The sequence below is a fragment of the Artemia sp. Qi Xiang Cuo genome, chromosome 10 (genome assembly GCF_049724085.1).
Source record: "Artemia sp. Qi Xiang Cuo chromosome 10, ASM4972408v1, whole genome shotgun sequence".
Lineage (NCBI taxonomy): Eukaryota > Metazoa > Arthropoda > Branchiopoda > Anostraca > Artemiidae > Artemia > Artemia sp. Qi Xiang Cuo.
The window spans coordinates 29882686-29905529 of record NC_142803.1 but is presented as its reverse complement, the minus strand read 5'-3'; the positions used below and the strand labels follow the sequence as shown (position 1 = coordinate 29905529).

Below are 22844 nucleotides of genomic sequence, written 5' to 3'. Positions count from 1 at the left end.
GGTCGGAATTGAATTTAAGAAAATTTAGAATTAAAGTAAAACTTTTTATCTACATGGAAAATAATCATAATCATAGTATAACTTTTCCTATCTTCTGCGGACAAATTTAGAATTGAACTTAAAATTTTTATGTCTTGGTGAACTTAAAAGTGATATGGAAACTTTTTATTTTCTCTGGAGAAATTAGAAATGAATTATGTTCTTTGGTAAAATTCAGAAGAGAACAAGAACTTTTCTATCTTCTATGAAAAATTTGGAACAGTATTTTAAATTTTTTCATCTGTTTGAGAAAAATCTGAACTGAATTGGAAAATTTTTATATTATTTTTGAAAAATAGAAATGATCAATAACTTATGTCATTTTCATTGAGAAAATTCAGAATCGAAGTTGAACTTTTCTTCACTTCTTTGAGAAAATTTAAATTTGAAGTGAAACTTTTAATCTTCATAGAAAATAATCACAATCATAGTATAACTTTTCCTATCTTCTATGTAGAAATTTAGAAATAAACTTTAAATTTTTTATGTCATGGCGAACTTAAAACTGAAGTGGCAGCTTTTTATTTTCTATGGAGAAATTAGAATTGAATTGTGTTCTTTGGTAAAATTCAGAAGAGAACTTGAATATTCACAAACAAAGTATAACTTTTCCAATATTCTATGAAAAATTTGGAACATAACTTTAAATTTTTTTCTTCTCTATGTGAAAAGTCGCAACTGAATTTAAGAAAATTTAGAATTAAAGTGGAACTTTTTATCTTCATGGAAAATAATCACTATCATAGTATAACTTTTCTTATCTTCTATGGAAAAATTTAGAACAGAACTTTTAAATTTTTTATGTCATGGTGAACTTAAAACTGAAGTGTAAGCTTTTTATTTTCTCTGGAGAAATTAGAATTGAATTTTGTTTGTTGGTAAAATTCAGAAGAGAACTTGAACTTTTCTATCTTCTATGAAAAATTTGGAATAGTATTTTAACTTTTTTCATCTCTTTGAGAAAAATCTGAACTGAAGTGGAAAATTTTTATATTATTTTGGGGAAATAATTGATCAATAACTCATTTCATTTTCAATGAGAAAATTCAGAATCGAAGTTGAACTTTTCTTTTTCCGAGAAAATATATTGAAGAGAACTTTAAATTTTTTCATCTCTTTGAGAAAGGTCGGAGCTGAATTTAAGAAAATTTAGAATTAAAGAGAAACTTTTTATCTTCACAGAAAATAATCACAGTCATAGTATAACTTTCCATATCTTCTAAGGAAACATTTAGAACTGAACTTAAAATTTTTTATGTCTTGGTGAACTTAAAACTGAAGTGGAAGCTTTTTATTTTCTCTGGAGAAATTAGAATTGAATTGTGTTCTTTGGTAAAATTCAGATTAGAACTTGAACTTTTCTATCTTCTAAGAAAAATTTGGAACAATATTCAAAATTTTGTCATCTCTTTGAGAAAAATCTGAATTGAAGTGAAAAATTTTATTTTATTTTGGGAAAATAGGATTGTTCAATAACTTATTTCATTTCCATTGAGAAAATTCAGAATCGAAATTGAAATTTTCTTCTTCCGGGGACCATTTTGGAACAGAACTTTACATTTTTTGATCTCTTTGAGAATGGTCAGAACTGAATTTAAGAAAATTTAGAATTAAAGTGAAATTTTTTATCTTCATAAGAAAATAATCATAAACATAGTATAACATTTCCTATCTTCTACGGAAAAGTTTAGAAGTGAACTTTAAATTTTTTATGTCTTGCGACTTTTCTTTTTCCGTGAAAATAATTGGAATAGAACTTTAAATTTAACTATTTGAGAAAGGTCGGAATTGAATTTAAGAAAATTTAGAATTAAAGTGAAACTTTTTATCTTCATGGAAAATAATCACAATCATAGTATAACTTTTCCTATCTTCTACGGAAAAATTTAGAAGTGAACTTTAAATTTTTTATGTCTTGGTGAACTTAAAACTGGAGTGTAAGCTTTTTATTTTCTCTGGAGAAATTAGAATTGAATTGTGTTCTTTGGTAAAATTCAGAAGATAACTTGAACTTTTCTATCTTCTATGAAAAATTGAGCCTGCTAGTAGTATCATTATCTCTAAAATTATTTTTTTTACATCTCTGACCTTTTTAATAGATATTCTGAACGTTTGACGTTCTAGAATATCCTAAAAATAATGAATACTTAACAATATAATGCATAATATATTTTTAATGAAATAACGACATGTAGAATATTAATATAAAAATATGTTAAATACATTATTATACATTATTAGTACACTTGCGCTTCACTTTCCGTCAATTCATCTTTATATTCATTGATGATATTGTCTGCTAGTGTCCTTTTTATTATGCCTGCGATTTCGCTGTCTATTCTAACATTATTTTTACATAGATAACAGTTTTGGCACATTGACATGATATGATTTATGATGTTGATGCAGCTGTATGTATGTCTTCTTTTTCCTTTAGCTTTCATTCGAATGCTAACACCGGAAAGATTGCGATAAGATCTATCAACAGCTAACATGCTACCATAACCATTAGCTAGAAGTTGTCCCTCTTCATCAACTATTATTTTTAAGTTGGCATTCTCTTTGACTACTAATTTCTCTGGTAATGCTACTCTCGCATATCCACCACTTGCATGATGGAAATTCTTGGGTACACCAAAGGAATTTAACTCCTCACTGTCATGACAACGTATGCATACATTCCCAATAAGATCTCCACTTGCACTCGTTTCATAGTTCAGGTATTTCTCCTTGTCAGCATTCAACACGACGATGATTTTTTCATGTGCACATACTTTCGTCGAATAATTCATCTTCACTTTTTACAGATATGAATTGTGTGTTGATCCTTCCACTGCCGTAAAAAATACTGATTTAATGCATGCAATAAACTCGGTAGTGTCGATAACCTGCCATAGAGTATCAGTGGAAAAGCCTTGTCGTGTCTATGAACAAGCACAGATTACGATTGGTAGAGTGGTAAGCATATTTCACGTCAGTTTGAGATTTAATAAAATGTCTAATTAAAGTGCAATTTTTTTTCTTGATGAAAAATAATCATAATCATAGTAAAGCTTTTCCTACTTTATGTGGAAAAAATTAGAATTTAACTTAAAATTTTTTATGACTTCTTGAGCGCAAAATTAACGCGGGTTATATATGTAACAGAACTTTATATTTTTTCATCTCTTTGAGAAACGTCGGAACTGAATTTAAGAAAATTTAGAATTAAAGTGAAACTTTTTATCTTCATAGAAAATAATCACAATCATAGTATAACTTTTCCTATCTTCTATGGAAAAAATTAGAACTGAACTTTAAATTTTTTATGTCTTGGTGAACTTAAAACTGACATGGAAGCTTCACCTACAAAATACTAAGAAACCTTAGCTCAGAAAAGAATGAAATAGCCAACTACTCATCCCAAACTAGAAGTTTCAGACAACAAAAGCCTCTGAGGTGGTAAGAATACTAGCTCTGAAAAGTCCAAAATGCAAACTATACATCCCAAATCTTAATTTTCTGAAAGCACACACCTATGAAATACTAAGAAATCTAGCTGAGAAAATTCAAAAATGGAAAACCACTCATTCACAAATCAAAGGTTTCAGTCAACACACACCTAATAAAGGCTAAGAAATCCAGCTCAGAAAAGTCCAAAAATAACAACCCACACATCCGAAATCATTGGTTTCAGACAACACATACCTACGAAAGACTAAGAAATCGGGTTATGAAAAGTCGGGAATAGAAAATTGCATACCTCAAATCATAAGTTTCAGACAACACACACATATGAAATACTAAGAAACCTTAGCTCAGAAAAGCCTGAAATAGCAAACTATTCATCCCAAATTATAGGTTTCAGACAACAAACACCTATGAGGGAATAAGAATTCTAGCTCTGAAAGGTCTAAAAATCAAACTACAAATCGCAAATCATAATTTTCTGAAAGCACAAGCCTATGAAAGGCTAAAAAACCTAGCTCAGAAAAGTCAAAAATAGCAAATAAACCATCCCAAATCATAGGTTTCAGACAACACATACCTATGAAAGTCTAAGAAATCCAGCTCAGAAAAGTCAAAAATAGTAACACACCCATCCAAAATCATAGGTTTCAGACAACACATATCAACAAAAGACTAAGAAATCTAGCTTAGAAAAGCCCGAAATAGTAATTTACATATCCCAAATCATATGTTTCAGACAACATTCACCTACGAAATACTATGAAACCTTAGCTCAGAAAAGCCTGAAATAGCAAATTACACACCTCAAATCATAAGTTTCAGACAACACACACCTAAGAAATACTAGGAAACCTTAGCTCAGAAAAGCCTGAAATAGCAAACTACTCATCACAAACTATAGGTTTCAGACAACAAACATCTATGAGGGACTATGAATCCTAGCTCTGAAAAGTCCAAAAAGCAAACTACAAATCCCAAATCATAGGTTTCAGACAACACACACCAACAAAAGACTATGAACCTTATATCTCAAATCATAGGTTTCAGTCAACACACACCAACGAAAGACTAAGAAATCTAACTTAGAAAAGCCCGAAATAGTAATTTACATATCCCAAATCATAAGTTTCAGACAACATTCACCTACGAAGTACTATGAAACCTTTGCTCAGAAAGGCCTGAAATAGCAAATTAGACACCTCAAGTCATAAGTTTCAGATAACACACACCTACGAAATACTAAGAAACCTTACCTCAGAAAAGCCTGAAATAGCAAACTATTCATCCCAAACTATAGGTTTCAGACAACAAACACCTATGAGTGACTAAGAATCCTAGCTCTAAAAAGTCCAAAAAGAAAAACTACAAATCCCAAATCATATGTTTCTGACAACACACACCAACGAAAGACTAAGAAATCTAACTTAGAAAAGCCCGAAATAGTAATTTACATATCCCAAATCATAAGTTTCAGTCAACACACACCTACGAAAGGTTAAGAAATCCAGCTCTGAAAAGTCCAAAAGCAAACTACTCATCCCAAACTATAGGTTTCAGACAACAAACACCTATGAAAGGCTAAGATATCTAGCTCAGAAAAGTCAAAAATAGTAATTTACATATCCCAAATCATAAGTTTCTGACAACACACACCTATGAGAGGCTAATAAACCTAGCTCAGAAAAGTCAAAAATAGCAAACTACTCATCCCAAACTATAGGTTTCAGACAACAAACACCTATGAGGGGCTAAGAAATCTAGCTCAGAAAAGCCCGAAATAGTAATTTACATATCCCAAATCATAATTTTCTGACAACATTCACCTACGATATACTAGGAAAGCCTAGCTCATAAAAGTCTGAAATAGCAAACTACTCATCCCAAACTAGAAGTTTCAGACAACAACACCTATGAGAGACTAAGAATCCTAGCTCTGAAAAGTCCAAATACCAAACTACACATCCCAAATCATAATTTTCTGACAACACACACCAATTTACTGCTCAGAAATTCTTTTCGTAAAAGTCAAAAATATCAAACAAGCCATCCCAAATCATATGTTTGAGACAGTACAGACCTATGAATGACTGAGAAATCCAAACCAGAAAAGTCAAAAATAGCACCCCATACACCCCAAATGATAGGTTCTAGATAACACACATCAAGGAAAGACGGGGCCCGGGGAGGGCCTTTGAGGGTCTGGGGGGGCCCTTGAGGGCCGGGTGGTCCTTTGGGTGCTGTGGGGGACGTTTGAGGACCTGGGGGTTCATTGGGGGTGGGGGTTGGGGGATTGGACCCCTTTGGGGTTGGGGATAGAGGACCTCACGACACTGTTCAAATTGAACTTGTGTATTATAACGACCTCAGAGTTTCACCCTCAAATCCTCTTCTAAAATCTCTTCAAAAATCATCTTTTAAAATGTCTCTAACTGTTTCGCCGAAATAATTCCCTAAAATAATAATTTGTTCTGAAAAGATTTAATAAAGCTTTAAAAAAGTATTAAAATGGTGGCTCAGGAGCCTTTGGGGCGCCGAGGGTCCTTTAGGGGGGGGGGGGGGGGTCCTTCTGTGTCTCAATGCACAAAAAAAATATTAAAAAATGGGGGAGGGAAGGGGAGGGGAGGAGGGGAGGGGAGAGGGGAGGAGGGGTGGGGGAGGGGAAGGTGAGGAGGGGGAAGGAGAGGTAGGGGGGCCCTTTGGGGGCCAAGGGGGAGGGGGCCTTTGGGGCCTGGGGGGTCCTTTGGGGGTCTGGGGGCCCTTGAGGTCCGGGTGGTCCTTTGGGAGCCCGGTGGACCTTTGAGGACCGGGGGCTTCCTTCGGGGTTGGGGTAGGGTATGAGGACCCTTCGGGGTTGGGGTGGGGTATGAGGAACCTTTGGGGTTGGGGTGGGGTATGAGGACTTTTTGGTGTTGTGGTAGGGGACTTTCTCACTTTAATGGATGTCAACATCAATTTATGTCTGCTTTATGGTTTTTGTCAGTGAGAATGGAAAAACAGGAACTTTCTCACTTTGATGGATGTCAACAGCAATTTATGTCTACCCCCGGGCCCTGGTGGGCTGTGTCGACACCGGAGTTTTTTGTTATCAGAACTTTGAACTATTTTAACAACAGTCTATCTCAAAATTTTTATCTGATGCATTTCGAGCGTGGAGGAGGGGGGGAGGATAGTTACCCTACAATATCTTTTGAATCATAAAAAGTGAACAAGAACTTTCAATTTTCAGTCAAATGAGACCTCTCCAAAGTTTATACGAGCATCCCTTCCATAAGAAATAATGGGAAGGATTCGGAGAATCCTTAAATTACAGCCCGTGCCCTGAGGGTTGTGGGGGAGTTGTCATCCTCAAAGACCTAATTTCCAGAACTTAAAACTACGTTTAATAAAATGGCTGTCTCAAAATTTTGATTGGATGTGTTTGGGGAAAAGGTGGACGTGAGATGGGGGTTAGTTGCCCTCAAATGACTTTCGACTATTAAAAAGGGCACTAACCCTTTGAATTTTCAATCGAATGAGCCCTTTTTGAAGTTTTTACGACACCGCTTTCTATAAAAACCCTATATGCCCCCAGAACATAACTTAAAACCCTTGCCCTGAGGGTTGTGGGGGATTGTCCTCCTGAAAAATATATTTTCTATCTGGAAATCAACTATGCTTAACAGAATGGCTATCTCAAAATTTTGATTGGATACGTTTGCGGAAATGATGGGCGGGGTGAGGGGGGGGGGTGCTAGTTCACCTCCAATCACTTTCGAATATTAAAAAGGGCAGTATCCCTTTGAATTTCTAATCGAATGAGCCTTTTTTGAAGTTTCTACGACAACACCTTCTATAAAAATCTTATATGCCCCCAGGTCATATCTTAAACCCCTTGTCCTGAAGGTTTTGGGGGAGTGTCCTCCTCAAAAATATATTTTCTATCTGGAAATCAACTATGCTGAACAAAATGGTTATCTCAGAATTTTGATTGGGTGTGTTTGGGGAAATGATGGGCATGGGGGGAGGAGGCAAGTTACACTCCAATCACTTTCAACAATTAAAAAAGCCACAAGCCCTTTAATTTCAATCGAATGAGCCTGTTTTGAAGTTTCTACGACAACGCCTTCTATAAAAACCTTATATGCCCCCAGGCAATAACTTAAAACCCTTGCCCTGAGGGTTGTGGGGGAGTATCCTCCTCAAAAATATATTTTCTATCTGGAAATCAACAACGCTGAACAAAATAGCTATCTGAAAATTTTGATTGGATGTGTTTTGGGGAATGATTGGCGTGGGGGGGGGCTAGTTGCCCTCCAATCATTTTCGACTATTAAAAAGGGCACTGGCCCTTTAATTTCCAATCGAATGAGCCTTTGAAGTTTCTACGACAACGCCTTCTATAAAAACCGTATATTTCCCCACGGCATAACTTAAAACCCTTGCCTTGAGGGTTGTGGGGGTGTGTTCTCCTCAAAAATATATTTTCTATCTGGAAATCACCTACGCTGAACAAAATGGCTATCTCAAAATTTTGATTTGATGTGTTTGGAGAAATGATGGGCGTGGGGGTGGGGGGCTAATTACACTCCAATCACTTTCGACTATTAAAAAGGGCACTAGCTCTTTAATTTCCAATCGAATGAGCCTGTTTTGAAGTTTCTACGACATGGCGTTCTATAAAAACCTTATATGCCCCCAGGGCATAACTTAAAACCCTTGCCCTGAGGGTTGTGGGGGAGTGTCCTCCTCAAAAATATATTTTCTATCTGGAAATCAACTACGCTGAACAAAATGGCTATCTCAACATTTTGATTGGAGGTGTTTGTGGAAATGATGGGCGTGGAGGGGGGGAGGCTATTTACACCAATCACTTTCGACTATTAAAAAGGGCCCTAGCTCTTTAATTTCCAATCGAATGAGCCTGTTTTGAAGTTTCTACGACAACGCCTTCTATAAAAACCTTATATTCCCCCAGGTCATATCTTAAAACCCTTGCCCTGAAGGTTGTGGGGGAGTGTCCTCCTCAAAAACATATTTTATATTCGGAAATCAACTATGCTGAACAAAATGGCTATCTCAAAATTTTGATTGGATGTGTTTGGGGAAATGATCGGCGTGGGGGGGGAGGGAGGGGGGCTAGTTACACTCCGATCACTTTCTACTATTAAAAAGGGCACTAACCCTTTAATTTCCAATCGAATGAGCCTGTTTTGAAGTTTCTATGACAACCTCTTCTATAAAACCTTATCTACCCCCAGGGCATAGCTTAAAAACCTTGCCATAAGGGCTTCGGGGGAGTATCCTCCTAAAAAATATGTTTTCTATCCGAAAACCAACTACGCTAAACAAATTGGTTATATGAAAATTTGAATTGGATGTATTTGGGGAAATTATGGGCGTGGAGGGGGAGGGGGGCTAGTTACACTCCAATCACTTTCGACTACTAAAAAGGGGACTAGCTCTTTAATTTCCAATCGAATGAGCCTGTTTTGAAGTTTCTACGACAACACCTTCTATAAAAACCTTATATGCCCCCAGGGCATAACTTAAAACCCTTGCCCTGAGGGTTGTGGGGGACTATCGTCCTCAAAAATATATTTTCTATCTGTAAATAGACGACGCTGAACAGATGGGGCAACTCCACCTTTTGACGGGATGTTTTTGGAGGACGGATGGGCTTGTGGGGGGGGCGAGTTGCCCTCCAATCACTTTCAACTATTAAAAGAGGCACTAGCCCTTTAATTTCCAATCGAATGAGCCTGTTTTGAAGTTTCTACGACAACGCCTTCTATAAAAACCTTATATGCCCCCAGGGCATAACTTAAAACCCTTGCGCTGAGGGTTGTGGGGGAGTATTCTACTCAAAAATATATTTTCTATCTTGAAATCAACTACGCTGAACAAAATGGCTATCTCAAAATTTTGATTGGATTAATGGGCGTGGGGGTGGGGGGGCTATTCGCCCTCCAATCATTTTCGACTATTAAAAAGGGCACTAGAACTCTCGATTTCCAATTGAATGAGCCCCGTTTGAAGCGTATACGAGGACCTCTCCCGTATGAAGTTCCTCTGGGGAAAAAAAAAAATAATAATAAAACATTGGAGCCGTATGGCCTTTACTATAGGTAACGCTACAGCGTTGCCTCTGATTCAGGAGTTCGTCAAGGACGTACGCTGTCACCAAAACTTTTTACTCTGTATATTAATGATTTTGCAGAGTTCCTTGAAAAGAAATGGGTCCCAGTAGCATCACTAGCGAATGTTGTATTTTCGAGTTTGCTGTTCGTTGACGACACAGCTTTAGTGGCCAAGTCAGCTGAGGACCTCCAAGCTCTCCTGAATTTAACCGAAGCTTACCTAGATTCGAAGAAGTTAAAGCTAAATGCATCTAAGACAGAGATTGTCATCTTCCAAAGTAAGAAGCCCAATGGACTCCAGGATTATTCATTTACCTATAAAGGCCAACCAATAAAATTGCCCCCCCCCAGTATAAATATTTGGGATTTGTGGTTCAAGCAAGTGGGAATTGGACTGATCATATTAAACTGATGATTTCAGCGGCTTGTGCTCTGCCTCGGCAAAAACGTATCATGGGAATAAAAAATATGAAGATGCACAAGTATCTATTTAAAACCAAAGTCCTACCTGTTGCTCATTATGGTTGCGAGGTGTGGGGGACTGCCGTGGTCAATCAACTTGAATCTCTTCAGTTTATGTATTTTAAAAGAGTTATAGGCTTCCAAAATAATTTTAGTAGTTTGTTACTCAAAGGTGACCTAAGCCTAATGGATCTGCGCCATATGAGGGCCATCCAATTGATGAAGTTTTGGCTCCAGGTAACACGTTTGCCAGATAACCGTCTGGCGAAAGCGGCTTATATAGAGACGTTGGATTCTACTAGAAAAACAGCATGGCCACAACAGGTTAAAGGTAACGCTGGACTTTCTTGGGCATGGAATGATGGCCAAGATCCCGTAGGCAAACCCTAAGATTTCCTTGGTAAGTTTGCTTCACGCCTTCGGGATCAGGTGATTCAGGTTTGGCTCTCTAGTTTGGAGAAATCGAGTAACCTTCGTTTTTATAGGTAGATCAAAGTAGTGTTTGATGAGGAGTATTATTTGAAACTGAACCTACCGTGGAGAGCTCTTAAGTGTTGGTTTAAGGCACGAACAAATTGTATACCACTACGTAATATATATTGGGAGTCATGTGATGATGATGGCTCGGGAGGCGGGTGGACTTGTTCACTCTGTGGGAAGTTGGGTGATGGGCTGGGTCATTTTTTGAACAGATGCTAAAGTTTGGGGATTTTGAGGCATAATTTTTTTCAAGGGGAGTTACCGCTGCTTCCTGGTATTTTGAGGACTACCTCGCGTGACCTAATTATTGCGCTAGGTTGCTTTTTAGATAGAAGATTGGAAGTACGGAAAGCAGAAACTTAAATTTGTTGAGTGTTATTGCGTGGTTTGTTTTTGTTTTTGTTCAGTGGTTTGTGAATATGGCCACTGGCTTAATACACTTATATTATTATTATTATTATTATAGAACAAACATAAATAAAGTCTTACATATCACTTTTTATCTCACACTATTATAGAGCAAACATGAATAAAGTCACACAGATGACTTATTATGCCTCATTCTATTATAGATCCTTTATATAGTAAGGATCAAATATTAACATTTACTACTATATAGGAGGCAGTAGAAAGTCAAACAAAATATAATATCATGCTTTCACTAATTATTTAAAATAATAAGAAAACCTCATTATGTCGTGGAGCAGACATAAATAAAGTGATACAGATGAATTTTTATACCTCATTCTATTACAAAACAAATATAAATAAAGTTATACAAATCATTTTTTATACCTCACATTGGTATAGAGCAAACATGAATTAAGTCATACAGATGACTTTTTATACCTCATTCTATTATAGAGCAAACGTAAATAAAGTCATGCAGATGACTTCTTATACCTCATTCTATTATTGAGCAAACATAAATAAATTCATACAGATGACTTTTTATAACTCATTCTATTATAGAGGAAATATAAATAAATTCATACAGATGTCTTTTTATACTTCACACTATTCTAGAGCAAATATGAATAAGGTCATACAGATGGCTTTTTATACCTTACATAAATATAAATGTTTTTTACTTTTATAACTTTAATAAATCATATAACGTTAAGATTTTGATTATTAAATATCAGTATATGTACATTAAACTGACAATGCACATTCATTTGTATTTTTTCAGTAAAGTACAAATTATGTTCTGGCCTTGGGAAGCCATAGGGGTTTTGAGCCCTACTCATGTTAATTTTTGCTCGTTTTGAGTATGACTCGGTTATTTATTGTAATTTCTGTTCGTTTTGGATTTCATTTATTTATTGATGCTGATTTGTGGTAGTTTCACGCTTGATAGATTATTTGATTTTTGCTCATTTTTGGTTTAATGGAGTTCTTCATTTTTCTTTGAAAAACTTATCTTGTGGAACAAGTTTTTTTTAATTAATTTCTGTTCGTTTTCTATTGACATAGTCTTTTCAGAGAAAAAGAAAATATTAGTTTAAATCTTTTCGTTTTTTTAAAGACTTTATAGTTTGGCCTTCTATTTGGATGCTGGAGAAAATTTTCCAGCAATGTTTAATGACAAAAATCTTTTAAAAATCTGGACAAAATAGTAGTGTTTAATTTAGTTTCATACCTCCTCTAGTTGACCTGAAATAGAAAACTAGATACCATTTGCAAAAAAAATCTGTTTACTTTCTTTGATAGCTTGGATACACTTCCGCTAATTTGATTTGGTTAAATTTTAAGAGCAGAAGTAGCCCCAAAAGTAAACATAATACCCTCAGTCATTCTTGGGATACTCCTGAGATGCCTTATTGGGAAATAGCATTAACACAGTGGACTTTGATTTAATCTTAAGGCAACATTTAGTTTTTAAACATAATGGGCAAGTGGGAGGGGGATTAGTTGCCCTCCAATTGCTTTCAACTATTAAAAAAGACACTAGCCCTTTCTATTTTCAATCAAATGGGCCCTTTTTGAAGTTTCTATGACAACTCCTTTGATACAAAGTGCCCTGGTATAAAACAAAAATTTTAAAAAAATTAAACATTGTACCCACATTGCTCTTTACTATAAAAATATCAAGCCTTCCAATAACTTTCGACTATTTAAAGGCCACTAGCCCTTTTACTTTCCAATTGAATGAGCCCTTTTTGAGTTTCTATGACAACACTTTCTATAAACATCTTATATGCTCCCAGGGCATCAATTACAACAGTTGCCCTGAGGGCTGTGAGGGGGTTGTCATCCTCAAAGACCTAATTTCCAGAACTTTCAACTACATTGAACAAAATGGCTATCTCAAAATTTTGATTGGATGTATTTGGGGAAATGGTGGGCATGAGAAAGGCATTTGTTGCTTTCCAATCGCTTTCAACTATTAAAAAGGCACTAGCCCTTTTAATTTCCAATCAAACAAGCCTGTTTGGTTTTTACAATAACACTTTCTATAAAAACTGGCAACCCTTGCCCTGATGGCTGGGAGAGTGTCATCCTCAAAGACTTAATTTCCAGAACTTTCAACTAAGTCGTACAAAATTGCTATCTCAAAAATTTGATTGGATGTGTTTGGGGAAATGGTGGGCATGAAAGGGGGGTTGGTTGCCCTCCAATCACTTCTGACTATTAAAAACGACACTAGCCCTTTCAATTTCCAATTGAATGGGCCCCTTTGAAGTTTCTATGACAACACTTTCTATAAAAAAAACCTTATTTGCCCCCAGGGCATAACTTAAAACCCTTGCCCTGAGGGATCTGGGGATTGTCTTCTTCGAAAGACATAATTTCCGGACTTTTCAACTATGTCAAACAAAATGGCTATCTCAAAATTTTGATTGGATGTGTTTGGGGAAATGGTGGGTGTGAGAGGGGTGTTAGCTATCCTCCAATCACTGTCGACTACTAAAAAGGGCACACGTGCTTCTAATTTCCAATTGAATGAGCCCTTTTTGAAGTTTCTACAACATTACTATCTATAAAAACCTTATATGCCCCCAGGGCATAACTTACATCCCTTGCCCTGAGGGGTCTGAGGGGGTTATCATCCTCAAAGACATCCAATCAAAATTTTGAATTGGGGTAGACATCCAATCAATCAAAATTGCAGTTATTATTCCCCAAACACATCCAATCAAAATTTTGAGATAACCATTTTGTTTAACGTAGTTAAAAAGTCCGGAACTTATGTTTTGAGGACGACACTCCCCCCACAACCCCCAGGGCAAGGGTTCTAAGTTATGCCCTGGGGGCATACATAGTTTTTATAGAAAGCGTTGTCGTAGAAACTTCAAAAAGGGATCATTCTATTGGAAATTGAAAGGGCTAATGGGCTTTTTAATAGACAAAAGTGATTGGAGGGCAAGTAACATTTCTCTCACACCCACCATTTTCCCAAACACACCCAATCAAAATAACTTACAGCCCTTGCCCTGAGGGCTCTGAGGGGGTTATCATCCTCAAAGACCTAATTTCTAAAACTTTTAACTATGTTGAACAAAATTGATATCGAAAAATTTCAATTGGATGTGTTTGGGGAAAAGTTCAATGTGAGAGGGGGGTTAGTTGCCCTCCAATCACTTTCGACTATTAAAAAGGGCACTAGCCGTTTGAATTTCCAATCGAATGAGCCCTTTTTCAAGTTTCTACGATAAAGCTTTCAATAAAAACCTTATACTTCCCCAAGACAGAACTTACAACCCATACCCAGAGGGCTCTGGGGGGTGTGTCATCCTAGAGGATATACTTTCTGAACCTTTCAACTGCTTTGAATAAAATGGCTATCTCCAAATTTTAGTTTGACGTGTGTGGGGACATGGTGGGCGTGGAAGGGGTGTAGTTGCCTTCCAATCACTTTCGACTATTAAAAAGGGCACTAGCCATTTCAATTTCCAATCAAATGAGCCCTTTTTGAAGTTTCTACAACAACGCTTTGTATAAAAACCTTATATGCCCCCAGGGCATAACTTACAACCTTTACCCTGGGGGATGTGGGGGGGGGGGGGGTGTCATCCTCAAAGACCTAATTTCCAGAACTTTTAACTAGAGGCCAAGGAATTCCACACCCAAATTCCCATGGATGTCTAGAGGTCTGATCAATACTACACATATGAAGGCGTCTCTGTTCAAGGCTGCATGTAAAAGTAAGACACAGAATGATCTTTTGAAGTATAAACTTTATAAAAATGTGCTTACTTCTTCAGTACGTGCAGCCAAAAAGCTCTATTTTTCGCGTCAAATTGATGAGTGTAAGGGGAACTTGCGAAAGGTTTGGACTGTAGTTAATGAAGCTCTTTCCTGCAAGAAACTCAAACAGTCCCCCCCCCATGTCATTACAGGAAAGCTGATGGATCTTTTGTGGACAAAAATTCTTCAGCGAGCGCCTTCAATTCGTATTTCGCCACACTTCCTTCAGTTCCTATTCCACCCCATAGCAGAGTAAGTAGTTTTCCCTTAGCAGAAAAGTCATTTTTCCTTTCCCCATGCAGTGATACCAAAATGTCTAACATTATTTCTCAGCTTTCAAGTAGCCATTCAGTTGATGGTTATGGTTTGAGCTATAATGTTCTTAAAAAATTGGTCAGCTTGTTTCTAACCTGTCTCACACATAACTAACCTATCTCTTTCTTCTGGTGTTTTTCTTCATTTATTTAAAGTATCTTATGTTGTACCTTTGTATAAAAAAAGGCGATTCATCACTAATTTAAAACTATAGACCCATTTATCTTCGTCTAGTAACCCCAAACGTTGTTTAAAGATTAGGGCATTGTAGACTCTCTTTATTTGTATTCAGAACTATTACACCTACAATAAATTCTCTAATATCTAACAATTAGTATCGTTTTCGTCCCAGTTTTTCTACCTTGCATGCACTTTCAGATGCAACAGAGTTTGTGCATGTTAATCTTGACAATGCTTGTGTGTTTTGGGTCTATTTCTTGACTTTTCAAAGGCATTTGATATGGTTATTCCCTCTGTTCTTTTGTCTAAATTATCTTTATTTGGACTGCATGGAGTCCCACTTGAATGGTTTAGGTCTTACCTCTCAGGGAGATCTCAGTATGTTTTGGTTAGTGATACTACTTCCTCTTCCTTGCCTATTTTGAAAGGTGTCCCACAGGTCTCTGCGCTTGGACCCAAAGGCGTCCTGAGACTCATTTCATTGGGGGTGGCGATCTTTGTAAATTTCACCAAATTGCTACCTGATTTATGTCAAATTTTTTGCAGAAATCAAGAATTTTGCTAAATTTCGGCCGATTTTGCAAAATTTCTGCAGAAATTTTTGCCTTCGGTGAAAATTTTACCAAGTGCCAAAACCGTTGGAGGGGCGGCGCGCCCCTCACCCCGCCCCCCTCGGGACGCCCCTGCTTGGAGAACTTTTGTTTTTAATTTATATTAATGATCTTGTTGATGGTCTTGATCCCCTTGTGCACCCTATTCTTTTTGCAGATGACAGCAACTTTTTCATTGCTGCAGTGGACCTGCCATCTGCCACTTCCCTAGCTCAAGGTCTTCTTGATAAAGTAAAAGATTGGTACAGGTCAAATGGTATGACTCTCAATAGCCAAAAAAGTGTCATTGTGCATTTCAGGACCTCTTATCATATGAGAGAGGTAAGGGAGCCAACCATCCTGACTTATGGGAATGATATTATACTGCAAGCTACTATAGTGAAATTTCTTGGTGTGTATCTTGACTGTTTTCTTTTTTTTAATACCCCATATAACTCATACCCACTCCCTTGTCCTCTGTCAATCTTTAATGTTACACAGGGTTAACTCATTTCTTCCCCCAGATGTTATGTTTTCTCTTCATCATGCTTTTACTTTTCCTTACCGTTCTTATTGCTGTTCTGTCTGAGGTAGTACTAACAAATCTCTTCTCTGCTCACTTCAAAGAGCCCAAAATAGGGCAGTGAAGGGTACTTTTCTTCTGCCTCGGTTTTACCCTTCCTCTGATCTTTATAATGATACAGGAATAGCTCTGCTGGATTGTATTGTGGGTAAAAGTTACCTTTATTTAGTGCATTCTGCTTTTCTAGGTACACTTCTCCCGTCTCTGCAGCAGTTTTTCTTACTGTCAAGCTCAGGTAGGTACTCTTCTTTTCTATATAGCTCTTATCGCAGATTTATTTTACCTAAACGATCATCAACAGCAGGTTAGAGATCTCCTGTCTATCAATCAATTCTACCATGGACCTCCACCCCTCTTGAAGTCCCTCTATCTCTCTCTGAAAAGGCACTTTATCACTGGCTCTTTCCAGTATAGTATATTTTTTTCCTTTTTTTTTTTTTAATTCTATCCTAATTTATATGTCTCTCTTCTCTTAATTTAATATCTTTTTTGGATTTTAAAATATTTTTTTATTCTATCCTAATTTTTAATCTCTTTTCTTCATTTAATTTTTTTTTCAGTTGTATGTTAAGTTTTCTTCTAAATCCCCTATTTCATAAATGTCCTTGTATTGTTCCAGTTTTTTTTCTTTTGTATGTGCTTCTATATGTATGTGCTTTATAATAGTGTTTTATTTTGTTTTGTTGGCACTTTACAAGCTAAGCTTCTTGGATATGTAAAAACCTTATGTATTGTGATTGTTTTCTTATAGCATTAATAAATTGATTGATTGATTGATTGTTGAACAAAATTACTATCTTGAAATTTTGATTGGATGTGTTTGGGGAAAAGGTGGGCATGAGAGGGGGGTTAGTTGCGCTCCAATCACTTTTGACTATTAATTTTGAATTTCCAATCAAATGAGCCCTTATTGTAGTTTCTAAAACAAAGCTTTCTATAAAAACCTTAGATTTCCTCAGGGCATAACTTAAAACCCTTACCCTGAGGGCTGTGGGGGGAGTGTCCTCCTCAAAAACATAATTTCTATCTGGAAATCTACTATGCTGAACAAAATGGCCAACTCAAATTTTTGATTGGATGTGATTGGGGAAACAGTGGGTGTGGAAGGGGTGTTAGTTGCCTTCCAATCACTTTTAACCATTAAAATGGGCACTAGTCATTCCAATTTCCAATCAAATGAGCCCTTTTCAAAGTTTCTATGACAACTCCTTTGATATGAAGTGCCCTGGTATGAAAAAAAAATAATACATTGTGCCTACATTGTACTTCACTTAGGCAGTGCTATTGTGCTGCCTATGATAGTAGAATATTGTCAATTATTAGAGGCAATGCTATAGTGTTGCTTATAGTAAAGGCCATACAAAAGGGATTAAATGGCAACTATCCCCCCCCCCCTCCCATGCCCTTTCTTACAATGCATCTAATAAAAATTTTGTTAAAAATAGCTCAAAGATCATATAACAAAAACTCTGATGTAAACACAACCCTCCAGGGCCCAAGGGCAGGCATTGTAAGTTATGCCCTGGGGCTGAAAGCATGTTTAATTGTTCTTTTTTCCCAAGGGTAATTGCATCAAAAGAATGGTTGTAGAAGATCAGAAGAGGGTGAATTCAAGCCAAAATTAAAAGTTGCACTGCCCTTTTTAAGTAACCAATAATATTGGAGGGCAACTGTCCCCTCTCCCATGCCCCCTTTTTCCCCAGTCATCCAATCAAAATTTTGAGATAGCCATTTTGTTCAGTATAGTTGAAATATCAAATAATTATGTCTTTAGGGGTGGAATGTCTCCATGGTCCATGGGGAGAGATCTATAAGTTGTGAAATTTTCTCTATTGTTTATGCATAGTATTTGTTACCTTAAATCACAGCTAGGAGCAATCTAAGGATTTCTCCTTGTGGAGCTCCAGAATGATGACTTGAGTTGCATACAAAGTTAATTAGTGACCAGGGGCTGTTCCATGCTCAGTAGCATCCCAATTAAACATACACTCTCTGGAAGACCACACAGCATCTGCCCTTTGTTTGAAAATATCAACAGATGCAGCAGTAACTGTTTCATTAGATAGTTCGTTCCAACTGTTGACAATGCATGATGAAATGAAATTGAGTGCAGACTCTAGATATTGCAGACTGCTTGACATGTTTCATGTGATGACTTCTAGTTCTTGAATTGGTACCAACATGTAGGGAATAATGCTGGGAGAGGATTATCCCTCAATAACTTGTAGTCTAAAATGGCATCCCCTCTATTTCTCCTGTAAACAAGTGTCTCTACACTTGTTTTGATAGTCTTCACTCAGATTCAGCTTTGATAGTCTTACAGGGTAGGGAAGCTCCAGCATGCCAGATATCACTTTAGTGGCATGTCTCTACACATTTTCAAGGACTTTTATGTCTTTTTTAAAACAAGGGGAGGCAAGAGACATTCTAACTTCAAGCTTAGGACACATAGTTCCTTATATAGAAGACTGATAACTATAGGGAAACAAGTGAAAATAGTATGCTTAATCAGTCCCATGGTTGAACTAGCCCTAGTAGTAGACCTCTTGTTATTGGGAAGTATAAAGACATTTACTGGGGTGGGGGATTTTGTGCTTGGAATGGATTTTCATAGGGGGAATCTTCTTTGGGGAGTGAACCTTCTAGGCACTGGGGGGGGGGGAGGGGAGGGTTGACAGAATTCATATACAATTTTTTTAATTGTCTTGTATTCTCTTTGCCAACTCAATTTTATGCATGGAGATGTTCTTGGGGAATTATCCAGGGGCCATTTTCTGCATGTTTTGATTTCCAGGAGTTTCCACAGAAAGGGGTATTTCCTGAGTGGTTGAGAAACAAACTAGAAATTAAAGGTTTTTTTAAATGCAAGTATGCTAAGGAGAATTTTTCAGACTGAATCATCTGCAAGACATTTGATGGGGGGGGGGGGGCTATGTTCAGCAAGTATGGAACTGTCTAGAGGGAATTTGATGGGGGTGGGGTGCACTTTACACTGGATGAAATTTCCATGGAGGAGTTTTACATGAGGAGGGAGGTATATTTTATGGAGGGTGAGCCCAGATTTACCTACATTATTTGAAAAACAGTCAGAAATTAAATATAAAAAACAAGTAGACCTACTATGAAGTAGGTCTACTGGAAGTAGGCCTAAGCAACAACATTAAAACTCAAAATAACAGAAATTATTCCATATATCAAGGGTTCCCCCCTCCTCAATACCTTGCTCTTTAAGATGAAGTTTGGCCTAATTTTTTTAAGAATGGCTACTGAAACAAACAGGAACACATCCTATGGAATACTGAAACACATAGGAAGACTTCCTATATGAAACATATAGGAAGCTTTTTAAAAAGTTCTAACAGCTTTAGCATAAGGAACAAGGTATTGAGGAGGGGTCAACCCTTCATAACCTATATGGAATAATTTCTGTTCATTTTGAGTTTTAATATGGCTCTTTACTTTCAGTTAAAAACAAAATTGTTGTTTTATTTAATGATCTTTAAGGGTATTTTCAAAGTATGCATTTATTTTCTATTGTAAGCTATAAAAAAACAGAAACCAACTAGGCCTAGACTACCTGTTTTTAAATTAGGCCTACCTAAGACAAATAATGCCTAGCCTAGTTTGACCTTGACTAAAACAAAGCTTTCAGTAAAATTTTACTTTAGCTACTTTTTGCTATCTTGGAAAGGGGTTAAGTTAGGAAAATGAAACTTTCAGAGATGGGTCTATAGGCTACAGTATGTCCTGGGAAGGTATTTTCAAGTACCTACCTCCATTCCTTCTCCCTCTAGAGGGTTCAGAAATCCTCTAATTTGCATTACAAACAAATTTTACCTGTACCCCCCTAATGTGCAAATTGCCCATATACCCTGAATTGATATATATAGGGGTGAGGGGTTAAATTCATTTCTGACAATAAATTATTATTGTATTCATAATGAGCATAAAAAAAGGCATCAAGCAGTATGTTTATTTTATTTGTAAGTCAATAATATGAACTGCCAAAAATTTGGTATTTTTTTAGTTATTCATATTATTGACTTACAAATAAAGTAAACATACCACTTGATGCCTTTTTTATGCTCTTTCCAAATATAATAATCATTTTTGTTCGAAATGAATTTTACCCCAATCCCCATATTCAGGGTATATACTTGCACATTAGGGGGGGGAGTAAAATTTGGTAAATTTTTAACAAATCATATTATTGACTTACAAATAAAATGAATATATCACTTTATGCCTTTTTTTATACTCTTTACAAATATAATAATCACTTCTATTGGAAATTCAAATTTAAGCCCTTTTTGAGCTCTTGAAAATGACAAAAATATAAAAATATATAGGATGTAAAAAGGCTTAAAATATCTATTTTAAACTTACTGTTTTAATCCACAAGCACTGACTTTCCACAATTAAGTTGGACAAATGAAAATTGTAACAATAAATTTTGCAGGTACTCCTTCAATATAGGCCTACCCTCTCTTTTATATATCTCAAACTGAAGACTAAATGAAAAACCTGTTTTGACAGGATTATGCAAGACACCACTGTAGAGAAATACAATGTATAGCATGGTTTTAATAGCATATACAATATTTAAAGTGTTGTTTATTGTTTTTTTTTTGGGGGGGGGAGGTACCTAGGTCAGGTTAGGTTTTTATATTTTTGTCATTTTCATTAGCCCAAAAATGGCTTAAATTTTAATTTCCAATTGAAGTGATTATTATATTTGTAAAGAGCATAAAAAGGGCATCAAATGGTATATTCACTTTATTTGTAAGTCAATAATATGATTTGCAAAAAACTTACCTAAACTTTTTTTCTTATGTAAATGAGAGGTAAGTTTAAACTCCCCCCCCCCAATGTGCAAATAAATAACCAGAATTGGTATATATAGGGGTGGGGGTAAAATTCATATCCAACAAAAATGATTATTATATTTAAAAAGCATAAAAAGGCACTGAGTGCAATTTTTACTTTATTCATAAGTCAATGATATGAATAACAAAAAATTTACCCAGGTCTATACCTATTGAAATTTTGACAAAACAACATTTTACCTTAATTTTCAGTTATCAGGTTCTTTTTCTCTGGTTTTAATCCTGGAAATGTAATTCCTGTTATTTGAGTAGAATTTTAAGCCATATAAATGTTTATTTTTTGAAATTTAGGAAATGTATTTGCATGTCTTTAAAATCTTACAAACTGGGATTGAGCAGAGTTGTGCAGCTGAAAACAATTTTATTACACTTCATTTAAGCAGAAGATCTATTTTGCAAGGTTTCAATTTTATAGGCTAACACACAGATTTTAAAGGTCATCAAATGTCAGGGCCCTCTAGAGGGAGAAAGAGTGGGTAAATATTTACCAAATCATATTATTGAGTTACCACTAAAGTGAATATACCACTTGATGCCCTTTTTATGCTGTTTACAAATATAATAATCATTTTTGTTGGAAATGAATTTTAGCCCCCACCCCTATATATACTAATTCAGGGTATATATTTCCACATAAGGGGGGGGGGGGGGGGGTGGGGGTAATTTTATTTCTGATGTAAATGAGAGGTAAGTTTAAACTTTCTCTCCACCCCCCTAATGTGCAAATATAGGTAAATATCTACCAAATCATATTATTGACTTAAACATAAAGTGAATATACGACTTGATGCCTTTTTTTGTACTGATTACAAATATAATAATCATTTCTATCGGAAATGAATTTCAGCCCCCTGCCACTATGGGCCTATATGCCAATTCAGGGTAGGATATAGCCTATATTTCTAAATTAGGGGGGGGCAAATTTTATTTCTGATGTAAACTGAAGGTAAGTTTAAACTTTACCCCCACCCCCCTAATGTACAAATATATAGCCTACCCTGAATTGGCATATATAGGGGGGGGCTGACATTTTCCTAACCCAACCCCTTTCCAAGATAGTCAAAAGTAACTAAAGTAGAATTTTACCGAGTGGAGGTAAGTACCCCAAAATACCTTCCCAGGACATAGGCTAGACTACTGTAGGCTAGCCTGTAGACCCAGCCTTGAAAGTTACATTTTCTTAACCTAGTTCCTATCCAAGATAGCCAAATGTAGCTAAAGTAGAATTTTATCAAGCTTTCATCCAAATCACCCAACCCTAGTTCTAAGAATTGACTTACAGATCAAAATATCAACAATTATTTTTTAACATTCTTCTTCTTCTCCTTCTTCTTCTTATTTTTTAACGTTTTTCAGGATTGATTTCATTATGCTACTTCTTCGCAAAATAATTTGACAAATAGAGATAAATTATTAAATTATTTATATACCCATATAAAATAAATATTATAAAATAAATTGTAAATACTTTGCTTCAAACAGAAAGAATTTTTTAATTATGAGCCTAAGATGTAGATAAAATAACGTACTATAATATACATCTATAAAAAAA

The 22844-nt window shown here is 36.0% G+C and overlaps 1 protein-coding gene across 1 annotated transcript in view; it reads right to left on the bottom strand.

Annotated features, from left to right (window-relative positions):
* Positions 1-22647, bottom strand: part of MYPT-75D (Myosin phosphatase targeting subunit 75D) — a 100917-nt gene extending 78270 nt beyond the window's left edge. Inside the window, exon 1 of the mRNA XM_089096179.1 lies at positions 22573-22647. The gene's annotated coding sequence lies outside the window, so the exon portion shown is untranslated. The remainder of the gene's footprint in view (positions 1-22572) is intronic.
* Between the last annotated feature and the right edge of the window lie 197 nt (positions 22648-22844).